This window comes from Littorina saxatilis, linkage group LG4, assembly GCF_037325665.1.
Source record: "Littorina saxatilis isolate snail1 linkage group LG4, US_GU_Lsax_2.0, whole genome shotgun sequence".
Classification (NCBI taxonomy): domain Eukaryota; kingdom Metazoa; phylum Mollusca; class Gastropoda; order Littorinimorpha; family Littorinidae; genus Littorina; species Littorina saxatilis.
In genome coordinates this window covers 32679667-32691320 of record NC_090248.1, presented here as the reverse complement: position 1 = coordinate 32691320, position 11654 = coordinate 32679667, and the positions used below count along the sequence as shown (strand labels likewise).

The following is an 11654-nucleotide window of genomic DNA, read 5'->3' as shown; positions in this document are numbered from 1 at the left end:
CAAGATGAATATTTCTGGACCTGTAATCCGCCCCCTCACCCTCCCCCTCCCATCCCCGTCTTTCTCTTTCCCGCAACTATACTCTCTCTCTCTTTCTCTCTCTCTCTCTCTCTCTCTCTCTCTCTCTCTCTCTCTCTGGGGGGTCAAGGTCGACCACGAATGGCGCAGGAGGGAAAAATGTTCACAGTGCAGACAAGATGGATATTTTTCAAGTTCAAAGTGGCTATATCAAAGTTTGAGTCTCCAGAACTATACAAGTGAAAGTCTAAAGTGATTGTGTGCAGAAATTTACTGAAAATGATTGAGGTAGGACTTTGGAGGGCCAGTATTGGTCGTTTTCATTTGGCTTGTGTGGCAAAACATTTCTTGAACCGGCTTCGTGCTCAGCCCGTGTATGGTGACAGTTCTGAAATCAGTGTCAGCGACGTGTGCATTACTTGGGGATGCCTTGTTTTTCTTGCGAACATCGTGTGCTGCTTCAAAGATGTTGCGGAAAGTGCTTTTAGTACGCCATTCCCACCCCTGGGAACTGTGACTTATAATTCGTCAACAGTGACTGGCCATTTGTCAGTGCCAAGCGATGACCTTGTACACCTGTCACCGATGGCGGTGACCTTTCCGCACGCGCAGCACGCGCCATCTTTGTGCCTGGCAGTGATTGCCTTCGCGATACGACGCTTGAGATTGAGCAATGATGTAGAGGAAAACCCTGGGCCTGCTGTCAGTGGCAGTAGCGAAAGTAGTGGTGGTGGTGCGGAGTCAACTGCAGTGGCAGATAGCATCAAACACTTAGAGCAGTCGGTGCAGCAGAAGCTGGATGTCGTTCTGGCAACCATGCAAACACAGGCGGACTTTCTCAAACGACAAGAAGACATGCTTAGAAAACAAGAGACATTGATGAAGAAATTTGGGGATGAGCAAGAGACAATGAAAAAGTCCCTCAAGAAGAACGAACAGTCGATCTCCAACCTCTCCTCACAACAAGACGATCTGTATCGTGTGGTGACTAGCCTCGAGGCAGAGGTTGACAGGCTGGAGGGGTTTTCCCGTCGCAACAACGTCAAGTTTTTCGGAATACCAGAAGAAGTTGGCGACACCGATGCTGACTGTGTTGTTGCAGTGAAAAACGTTCTTGACACCTACATTCCTCAGAAGCAGTGGGAGCCTGACGTCATCGAGCGAGCGCATCGCCTCGGCAAACCCAACCCCAAGAATCCCAACCCCCGCCCTATCATTGCCAAGTTCCAACGTTGGGGCGATGCGATGCGTCTCATGAAAGACCGTGAGGCACGAAGCGACATGGAGCACGACAACCTGAGAGCGGCCCAAGATCTCACCAGACGGCAGACCCAGAAGCTGAAACAGCTGAGGGAGGAGGGGAAGACGGCCTACTACACAAACGGCAAGCTACGCTTCCATGACAACCCCAGAAACAACGATGATCGCCGTGCTGACAACCGCCGGCCGGGTGGCCCCGGTTTGTTGACAAACACCGACTCGGAGACGCCCCCTGATCACGAGGAACGTCAACCAATCAGCGAAGTAGAAATAGAGCGTGACGTCAGTGACACTCAGGGTCACAGCCGTGACACTGAAGAAAATTCCGGTCGAAATCCCGGGCAGAGTGACGCCAGAGATAAGCGTGTGACCCGCTCAGCCAATCGGCAGGGCCACAAAGACATGACAGTGGGTGGCGATAGTGGAGGTGGTGGGTACTCGGCCTACATTCGCAACGTGCGTGGAACCCCCACCCGTGCAGGAAACAGCGAATAGGGGCGTCCCAGCCAGCAAAATTTTGCGCAGCGAATGCGTGTCGCAGTCGCCAAACTCTGCGTAACAACTGCACTGGACGCATGCGTAACGCGCGCGATTTTGCAAAGCGAAATACATGCGTGACACACTCGTTTTCCCTCAGATTACGCAGACCATACGCACCTCCAGCGCACGCTTATTTGACACCAAGACAAATTCGCACTCTCCACGCAGACGTCACGATTGCTTTACGCATTCTCACGCTATTAACGCGCTCTCCACGCAGACGACACGATTGCTTTACGCATTTAACGCGCTTTTGACGCAGATGTCTTGATCATCTTACGCACTCTCCACGCAGATGTCACGAATTATTGACGCATTCTCAGGCATTACGCGCTTTTTACGCTCTCTTCACGCAGATGTCACAATTGCTGTACGCATTCTCACGCATTTGACGCACTCTCCACGCAGATGTCACAATTGCTTTACGCATTCTCACGCATTTGACGCACTCTCCACGCAGATGTCACGATTGACCTACACAATTTTACGCAGACCACACAACCGCTTTACGCAATCACAAACAAATAATGGGCAGTGCACAACATTGTATTGATCCAGAAAGACAAAGGTCAAGCGTGCAGGTTCGATAACAGAGATGATCATAATTATGTACAAGTTCTAAAACAAAAATGCAGTCAAATAAATTGATTAAAACAAAGGAGAGATTTGAATCTCGCTTATTGCCATTGTGACTTCCAGGTTTTAATTTCACTGCATTTTGACATACCAGCAGCACGGAAACAAAAATGATCAAAATACTATTCAAAGCAGAATTCAAATTGGCAGAACAAAGAATAAATAGAACAAAACCCTGATAGTCATCATCGATACGCCGTAGTACATGCAGTGAAGAATCCAGTATAACTTATAAGAGAGAATTTTGATGTACACTCGTCACTCTATCACATTGATGTAAACAAATAAATAAATAATTGGCACAGCCTAGGCATAGGCAGCAATGAGTTGTATCAACATGTTTGAATACAGAACAGCAACAAAAAGAGAAAAAAAAGTTCTACAAGCCAGCTAATAGTTGAACTTCAGATTACTAATGATATCACAAACAAACACTTAGTTAATGCCCATTCTCCAGGGATCGAAATCCAGTCAATGTACACCAAACTAGGATAACACATACATTTAGAATCTATCACGACTGCATAAAACATTGGTATGCAATTCACAAAGCAAGGAACTTGAAACATGAACATTGACATTAAACATACATATGTGCCCCACACACATTTCGGACAAGGCAGCTGAACGAAATTCAGATGTGGATGGAGCACAAAATAATTAGATGGGGCGGCGTGAAAGCATACTGGGACAAGGAACAAGCAAGAGAAAGAGGATAAGAAGATAAAAGGAAGAACAAACCGAAGAATAAGAAAGAAAAAAACAAAATAAGAGAAGGAGAGAGAAAAAAAAAAAGGAAAAAAAAAAGGAAAAAAAAGGGAGACAATCATATGAATGTGTACCATTTAAATAAAAGAAATTAAAAAAATTACTTTTAAAAAGGAGACATTTCAGGTTTTGATTTGAAGTGTGTTAACATATTCACATATACCAGTAACTTTGCATGGAAAAAAAAAGTTCACAATGATTTGAAGCAAATTCAAATGCCAGAGAAAAAACAGAACAAAACCCTGATGTCATCATTGATAATCAGTGGTACGTTCAGTGAAGAAAAAACAATTGACACAACCTATACATGGACAGCAGTGAGTTATCAAGTTTCACTACACAAAAGTAACAACTACAATAATGAAACAAAAGGTAAAATGCCAGCTAATAGTCAAAATTCAGAACAATGATATCAAAAAGAAACACTTATTCAATGCCCCTTCTCCACTGATATGTATAAGCACACCAACATGACATAAACTCATAAATTTAAAAAAAAACATGACATAAAACTCATAAATTAAAAAAACTTATCAGACTGCGTAAAACATAGGTTTGCCATCTCAAAATGGATGTAAAACACGCAGCTTACTCACAAAATGATAGACAAGTCTCCAGCGGCCAGCTGCTCAGCAAACAAAATAAGGTGGCGAGGATCAATATAATTGAAATGCATTTTTTTTGCTGTTTCGGAGAGAACTTTGCTTCATTTACCTTACACTGCCTGCATTCAAGGGCTAAATTATCAGGTGCACCAAGACTTACATCTATAGAAATCCAATCATAACGGTTTTAACAGCAAAAAAAAAAAAGTATATTTCTAGTCTCGCTTCTAAATTCTCAACTCAACTCCAAAAAATAATAAAGAACAACAAAAACCCGCATCATGCATTGTCTCCTTCAAGCTGCCTAGGTTGTTTGCGTTCGACTCCCATAAATGACAAGGAATTGTTAAAACCTTTTCTTTCTATTTGTTCACTTTTTGTTTTCTTCTTTTCTGAACTCTTTATACTTGTATTTTATTCATTTTAATTTAGCCTGAAGGTTTGAGTCGTGTATTACAAATCGAATATAGTGTGTAAGTGCCCTTGAACAGCTTTTCCAGAATCATGTATTCTATATTTTTAGTATGGGATACCCACAAGAAAAGTTCAAATGCATCCATGCGTCTCCACTGATAGTAATGGTAGTTAAGCACTTCCAGTTTAGTCTTCTGTCGTTCTGACACAACCTAAAAGGGTACATCATGTCTGAACATCATCTGTAGAAGAGTGTGAAGTTTAAAGCTTAGCTTAAATAATGTCCAACAAAACCCCAGACTCTTCTGTACATTACCCATCAGCCACACAGACCTGAACTGTGAAATACAATTACTCACTAGCAATTTCTCAGGCGAGTCAAATCTTACATTCATCAAATTTTTGCAACTAGCATTGTAAATAAGCCTACATAGATTACAAAGTTCAATTACTGCAAACCAAATCATGAAGGCTCTTCCATGGCCTGTTGTCTCTTTCTTTTATCACAGGCTTCCAAAAACCAGTCTTGAATGGCCGTCTTCAAGGTCTTGACCTGTGGCACCCGTACAGCTTCACGGAACAGCCTCTGCATGACAAAACAAAAAATAACATGAACTTAGATCATCAAACAACTATCACTGATTTGAGAAAAGTCTCAAGTTTATTTCCTGACGCCTGTAAACTTGCTAAAAATCATACAGACACACAAACTTGCATACACACCATACGCTTTTACAACACACCAACTATACTTGAGTTAGGAAATTACAACACATTGTAATCCTTGTAGAAGAGAAGTAAAAAACAAGAAGGGCAAAGCCCATACGACTCACATGCTTGACCTTGACCTTGACCCAAGGTCAAGTTCATCCAAGGTCATGCAACACAAAGCTGTTAATTCAAGACATAGGAAGTACAATGGTGCTTATTGGCTCTTTCTACCATGAGATATGGTCACTTTTAGTGGTTCACTACCTTATTTTGGTCACATTTCATAAGGGTCAAAGTGACCTTGACCTTGATCATGAGACCAAATGTGTCTCATGATGAAAGCATAACATGTGCCCCACATAATTTTTAAGTTTGAAACAGTTATCTTCCATAGTTCAGGGTCAAGGTCACTTCAAAATATGTATACAATCCAACTTTGAAGAGCTCCTGTGACCTTGACCTTGAAGCAAGGTAAACCAAACTGGTATCAAAAGATGGGGCTTACTTTGCCCTATATATCATATATAGGTGAGGTATTCAATCTCAAAAACTTCAGAGAAAATGTGAAAAATGTGAAAAATAGCTGTTTTTTAGACAACATTTATGGCCCCTGCGACCTTGACCTTGAAGCAAGGTCAAGATGCTATGTATGTTTTTTGGGGCCTTGTCATCATACACCATCTTGCCAAATTTAGTACTGATAGACTGAATAGTGTCCAAGAAATATCCAACGTTAAAGTTTTCCGGACGGACGGACGGACGTCCGGACGGACGTCCGGACGGACGGACGGACGGACGACTCGGGTGAGTACATAGACTCACTTTTGCTTCGCATGTGAGTCAAAAATACCTACCCTAATATTTGTTTTAACCCTTTCGCTGCCAATCAAAACTTGGGTATGTGCATTCCTGACTGCCAGGGAATATTGGAGTTTGGGGTGTAATAATTCACAAAAAAATCTAGCTTCAAACTGGCAGTAGGTAGGTAAGTAAAACCTATGTTGTTTTTAAAGGAAATTGAACCAAGAATCTGTTTTTAGTGTCTAATCATGGAAATGATAATTAGTTTGGCTTATAATGATGTTTAAATATGAACTTTTGAAAAATCAGCCCGGCGCATCTTCCGGTGCCTGTGGATCAAACACAGGTGGCTGTTTTGCTCGCTCCAAGAAAGGATTATAATCACTGTCATCTACCTGTTTCCAACGAATTGTCCGAAAGAAGATCTCCCCCTTCCCCTGTCAGTATCCATAATCATTTGCACCGCCTGTAGCGTCAGTCCGGCTTTGTTTTTCCCTACTAGGGCCCGGTCGACAGTCACCGTTAGCCATTTTGACGAGTCGAGATTTCTCTCCCATACCCTGTCGACAAGGCCGAAAATAGCCTTCAAACGCAAAACCGCGTCACCATTTATGTTTATTCATGAGAATGAGGTATCCTACCAAGCCATTGGATGCTATTTGTGTGTCAGCAGTGACGTAGCATTTCTGGAAAATCCCGGAACGGAGAAGACGGGTTTACCCGTCCTAAGGCGCTGCGGCTGCACAAGCGCATGACTGGTATACCCGTCATAAGGCAGTCAAGTGGTTAAAGTTACCTTTACTATGACTTTTTCTTTGGGGGCCTTCGGAAATTCATAATACATGTACTGTGACGTGCAGACGCATATGTGACGACATCATACCGTTTGCTAACATCCTTATTTCGTATGTAGTCGAAAATCCATGACACTGACAAATGAGCTCAGGAACTTGGCTTCTAGCAATTTAATGTTAAGCGTAAAAGCTTTGACAACTATCATTCACATGTGAAACATGGCAAATTTAAAATTGATTCCAAAGAACAAAATTTGAGACAGAAATAACTTGTTGTTTTGTAGACATGGATTTTATCTTCTTCCTAAAAGGACCAGGATGATTTTACAAATTATGAAAAACAACTCACTGTCGATGGCTTTTAGTCGCAGCGTACACCATGGTCTCTTTCCCTGCCCTCCCCCAGAGCCCCCTGTCAGCAACCGTGTAGCCTATGGAACACCTTCGTCATCACAGCATCAGTAGTCGTCTTTAGTTCATGTCCACCAACCACACCGAGCTCATGGTCATGGATCTGAAACAAACAAAACAAGCCAACTGAATTCCAAAAATCAAATATTCAGACAGCTCTTCTTCACATACAAACAATTCAATCTGGAAGCATCATACTGTCACCTGGAACAAAAAATCAATAATCGCACTTGCTTTAAAAAAAAAAGTTTTCAGAAGAGCAAATGGTGATTGAGTGTAGCATTGTCATAAAATGTAATCACACACCTCAGGTGACCTGCATCAATCATTCAATACTATCTCACAAATCTTCATTGGGAAAGCACAAACATAGTTAGAAGAGAGCGTCAACCGTGATACTATTCAGTGTGGACAATTTTTTTCTGACCCATAATCCGATGCCTACACAAAGTGAGAATCAGAACTCACAAGAAGGCACTGTTGCATGTTTGTGATTATTTGCTTGAGTGTAGCACTTGCAATTTTGAACTTGAGGAAACAGCGTAGCAATTTCTGTTACATCCCTGAAAACCTAGCAGATGGCAGCTCTGGCCACAGAGCAATATTTGCATTATTTCTCACAGATGCAATGATCACAGAAAACAAAGTGGTGCATGCATTTTCCGCACCCCACATGAGAAAAAGAGGCCCATCATTGTGCGTACCCATAAGCATAGTTTTATCATCAAAATGTGTTGGTTAAATTCACAAATGTGACCAATACGCATAAACCTTGCATGAATTCCCAGGATAATGGGAAACTGGTCATGACTGAGAACTGATGAACAGTTAAGATACACCCGTGAACCGTGATGACATCTGGCATCCTCCAAAAAGCACACACTCAAGGTAACATTTAAAGCCTAAAGAGCGTCTAACAATAACATGTCACTCTCACAAGATCTTGCTACAGTTATCTGGGGAAAATAGCACAGGCATGACTGGTCTGCTTCAACAATAGCATTCAAAGCCACCTACCAGTGATCACTCCTTCGACAGATCCATCATGTGCCTTCAACATCTTCCACACTCAACAGTAAAAAGATGACTCCATCGAACAGTAGCACAGGCTCTGGCTCCACCATGATTCTTTGGCGACCAATTACTAAATTAGTCGCATCAGGTCCATCTGCTCCTGTAGAACCTTCTCCAGCAGCAAGAACTGATGTTTATCTTGCCGCTCTGCTCTGCTCGTAGTCTTGTGTCCGCTGAATGGAAGAAAAGAAGAACAAAAAGTCATTTACATGAAGCAATACATATTTTAGACAATCTGTCGGCCTGAAAAGAAACCATCAGCACTAAAAAACAATCTGAGCAAATGTTCAAAGTAAACGTGACATCTCTATATTTTTGAATTCAGGAGAAGATGAGGAATATATATATTGCAATCAATTTTTAAAGGGGCATACAGAGTGGCATTTGATGGGGTAAAAAGATGTAGGGACTCAGCAGTTGGAGATGAAAATTTTTGTGTGTATTTACTTCAAGCAGATTTTTTTTTATTTTTTTTTTTAGACAGAAGAACAAACACACACTAAAAATCCTTGTTTAAAGTTGAACTGACCTTAACTTTTCCTCCAAACACTAGAACTTTTTGTATTCATTCAAAAATATTCATCAAAAAGGTTAAATTTTAAATTCAATTTTGCAGACTTTGGATGAAAAGTTACTCTTCTCTGGCATCCCGCGGACACAGTTCACACTTTCTCATCAATGAGATGCCTGTGTTAATTAAAAACAAACATCAATAAAACTATTAAAATAAAATAAAAATTTAAATATAAAAATAAAATCGACCAACCGCCCCCACCCGATTTTTTTTCCCTTTGCTGGAAACAATACATTTGTTTCACTAAAACAGTAAAAGAGATCAGCTGAATTTGTTTGACACATCTGGTTATAACTAAAAGAATAAAACACAAAATAAGCCAAAGTCACAGAACAAAAAGACGCTGTCAGTGTCACTATCAATGACTCTGAATGAGACACTCATTGCTATCGAGCCATACCTGTTCATCTTCACCTTGCCGGGACGGAACGACAGTCTGCGTTACTGGCATCGGTGGCGGTGTTAAGGTCACTGTCCATCTCAGCTTTCTTCACCTTCAGTTCAAACAAGCAGTGAGCACCGCCATACTCAAGTCAAAGCTTTCTGAAAAAATAAATACTTGGAAGTTAAATAGGATCACATTGATTCCCAAACCTAACAGTAACACGCAAACATCAAAACTGGAATATTAATTATTAAATATAAGCATCTCAATTTCACTAAATTAGTATATTTATTTTCTCTGTGATGTATTTTTTATTTTTATTTCAAAAAAATCTGTTTTTCAACTTTATCACTGCACACGCTGACACAGCCTCTGCCTGCCTCTCTAGTCTATGCATGCCTCGGGAACAAGGGTAATTTTTCTCTTTTCCGAGACTCAGACACAGAATATTCCACTATGACTATGAGTCTATGTCAGTATGCGGAACTGAAAGTTGAACATCTGTGGAAAAATAAAAAGATACAAATAAAAAAAAACACAGATATATGAAGAGCCTATTAGTTTTACTACTAAAGCTCCTGACAACTGCTGCCGCAATGACTCGACCAGATTAGGAACCAACCAAAGTTCACCAAGAAACAGACAATGAGACATAAAATGATAAACGAAAATTCAGTTTTTATGGTGCCGTGAGCGACCCGCGAATCGGGATTCGGATGGTATTTTCACTCTTCCACAACTCCTTAAAAACAAACCACTGCATCAATCAACTTTATGTTTTTGGAAAAGTTAGTTCATTCATCCATCTTTCAGACAAAACAAACATGAATGAATAGAACAGTGTTCTTCTAGGCGAAAAAAAAATCGAAAGTGTGAGAAATTCTCTCTGCCATCAAACTCGGAAGCCGAAGCCGCGAGCTATCAAAAATTCAAATTCCCAAATCTTTCCTTCAGTTGATCAACTTACCTATTCTTGAAAGAAGTCAATCTTCATTTCAGAGAGAAGGATAAGATTACCTTGCATCCAATAAGCAAGTCAAAAATACAAGTCAATATGAAGAAAAAGCAAAAAAACGCCGATACAATGTGGATTTGACAGACTTCTTGCCAACAGGAAGTTGGAGATTGTCTGATTGAGCTGACAGACAAGGGAAATAACTTCAATAAATTGCTCTTTTCAGTCAAGGTAACTGTCTCCCCTGAAATTGAACTTTCACAGAGATTTTCTTCCAAAGCAAAATAAAATAAAATGAAAATATGCTGAGAACAAATTTTATGTAACCATTAACATCAGCCTTTATTTTGAGTAGATAATTAGTTTCAAAGTTACTTTAGTTTACATTTTTTTGTTTAATCTGAATTTTTTAAATGTTTTTATCGTTTTGTTATGGGTGTTCATATAGATTTCAGTTATCTTTTCTGTTCATATAATATTTTTATTATGCTTTGCCTAGATTTTTCCACGACATTATTTTGTGGAAAGCTGATTCCTACAACAATACCAAATCCCCATTACAATAATTATATTACATGCTAAAACAATTATAATGATAATACAAATTAAAATAATCATATTTATTTTAAGATAAAAATAATCAGGATAACAATTAAGCAAATAAATGTTAGTAATAACAAAATGATTAAATAAAAATTAAATGGGAAAACCATTACATAAAATAAAAATATTTTTATTAAACTTTTAAATGCATTTTTTTTTTAACCGAAACTGTCTTAAGATAAACTGAAAAATAACGGATTGAAAGTTTTTATGCAATTTTTTTTCCTTAAAAAAAAAAAAGTTTTTGAAGAAGAATAACTATTCATAACCAAAATTTAAAAGTAAATATTTTTTAATAACATAAAATATAATAAATTATTTCATGAAGTAAATGCATAAACCCACGGTATAAAATTAGGAAAAACAAAAATTGCAATCACCTTTTCATTGAATCCATGCGTGCTAAACACTGCGTGGTGAAGTCGTTTCGAATGCGACAATCTGCGTAAAAGTTGGCGAAAAGTAACGCGCGCGAAGCGAAGGTGTCACGAGGCCGTACGCATCCCCGCATGAAAAACGCAGAAATAACGCATGCGTCACGCAGAATCATGCTGGCTGGGGTGGCCAAGGCTATGACAATGCAAACAAACAAGACACACAAGCACATGACAAAAACACACCTGATGTAAACAATGTTGCAACAGCAAATAAGGACAAATTGAATACTTCTTTTTCATTTCTTTGTTGGAATATAAATGGGTTGATTGCCAAGCTAACTGACCCTGATTTTGTTGATTACATAACTTCTTTTGATGTTTGCTTTTTGTCTGAAACCTTTACTTTGCCAAGCTTTGACTTCAGTACCTATTTTAGTGATTTCATTGTTCTTCATTCACCAGGTGTGAAACTGACCAAGATGGGCCATGTTTCTGGTGGAACTGTTATGTTGATTCGTAAATGTCTGTCGGATTTTGTTGAGACTATTGATACCAAGAGTGAAAATGTTTTGTGCGTAAAACTTTCAAAAGAATTGTTTGGTTGTGAGAAAGACATGATGTTTATTGGTCTGTATAATCATCCAGTGGGCAGTGTGTACTATGATAAAAAAGATTATGATTGTACTCTAGAAATGCTAGAACAGTTTATTTTGTCTTTAATGGAAGCT

General features: G+C 39.6%; 1 long non-coding RNA gene across 1 annotated transcript; it reads right to left on the bottom strand.

The window, feature by feature from the left end:
• Window positions 1–2341: 2341 nt before the first annotated feature.
• LOC138964539 (uncharacterized) lies at window positions 2342–9516 on the bottom strand. Its single transcript, XR_011455135.1, has 4 exons — window positions 9007–9516; window positions 7976–8205; window positions 6897–7061; window positions 2342–4827 (listed from the first exon to the last, which is right to left on the bottom strand). It is a non-coding gene; the product is annotated as an uncharacterized lncRNA (long non-coding RNA).
• Between the last annotated feature and the right edge of the window lie 2138 nt (window positions 9517–11654).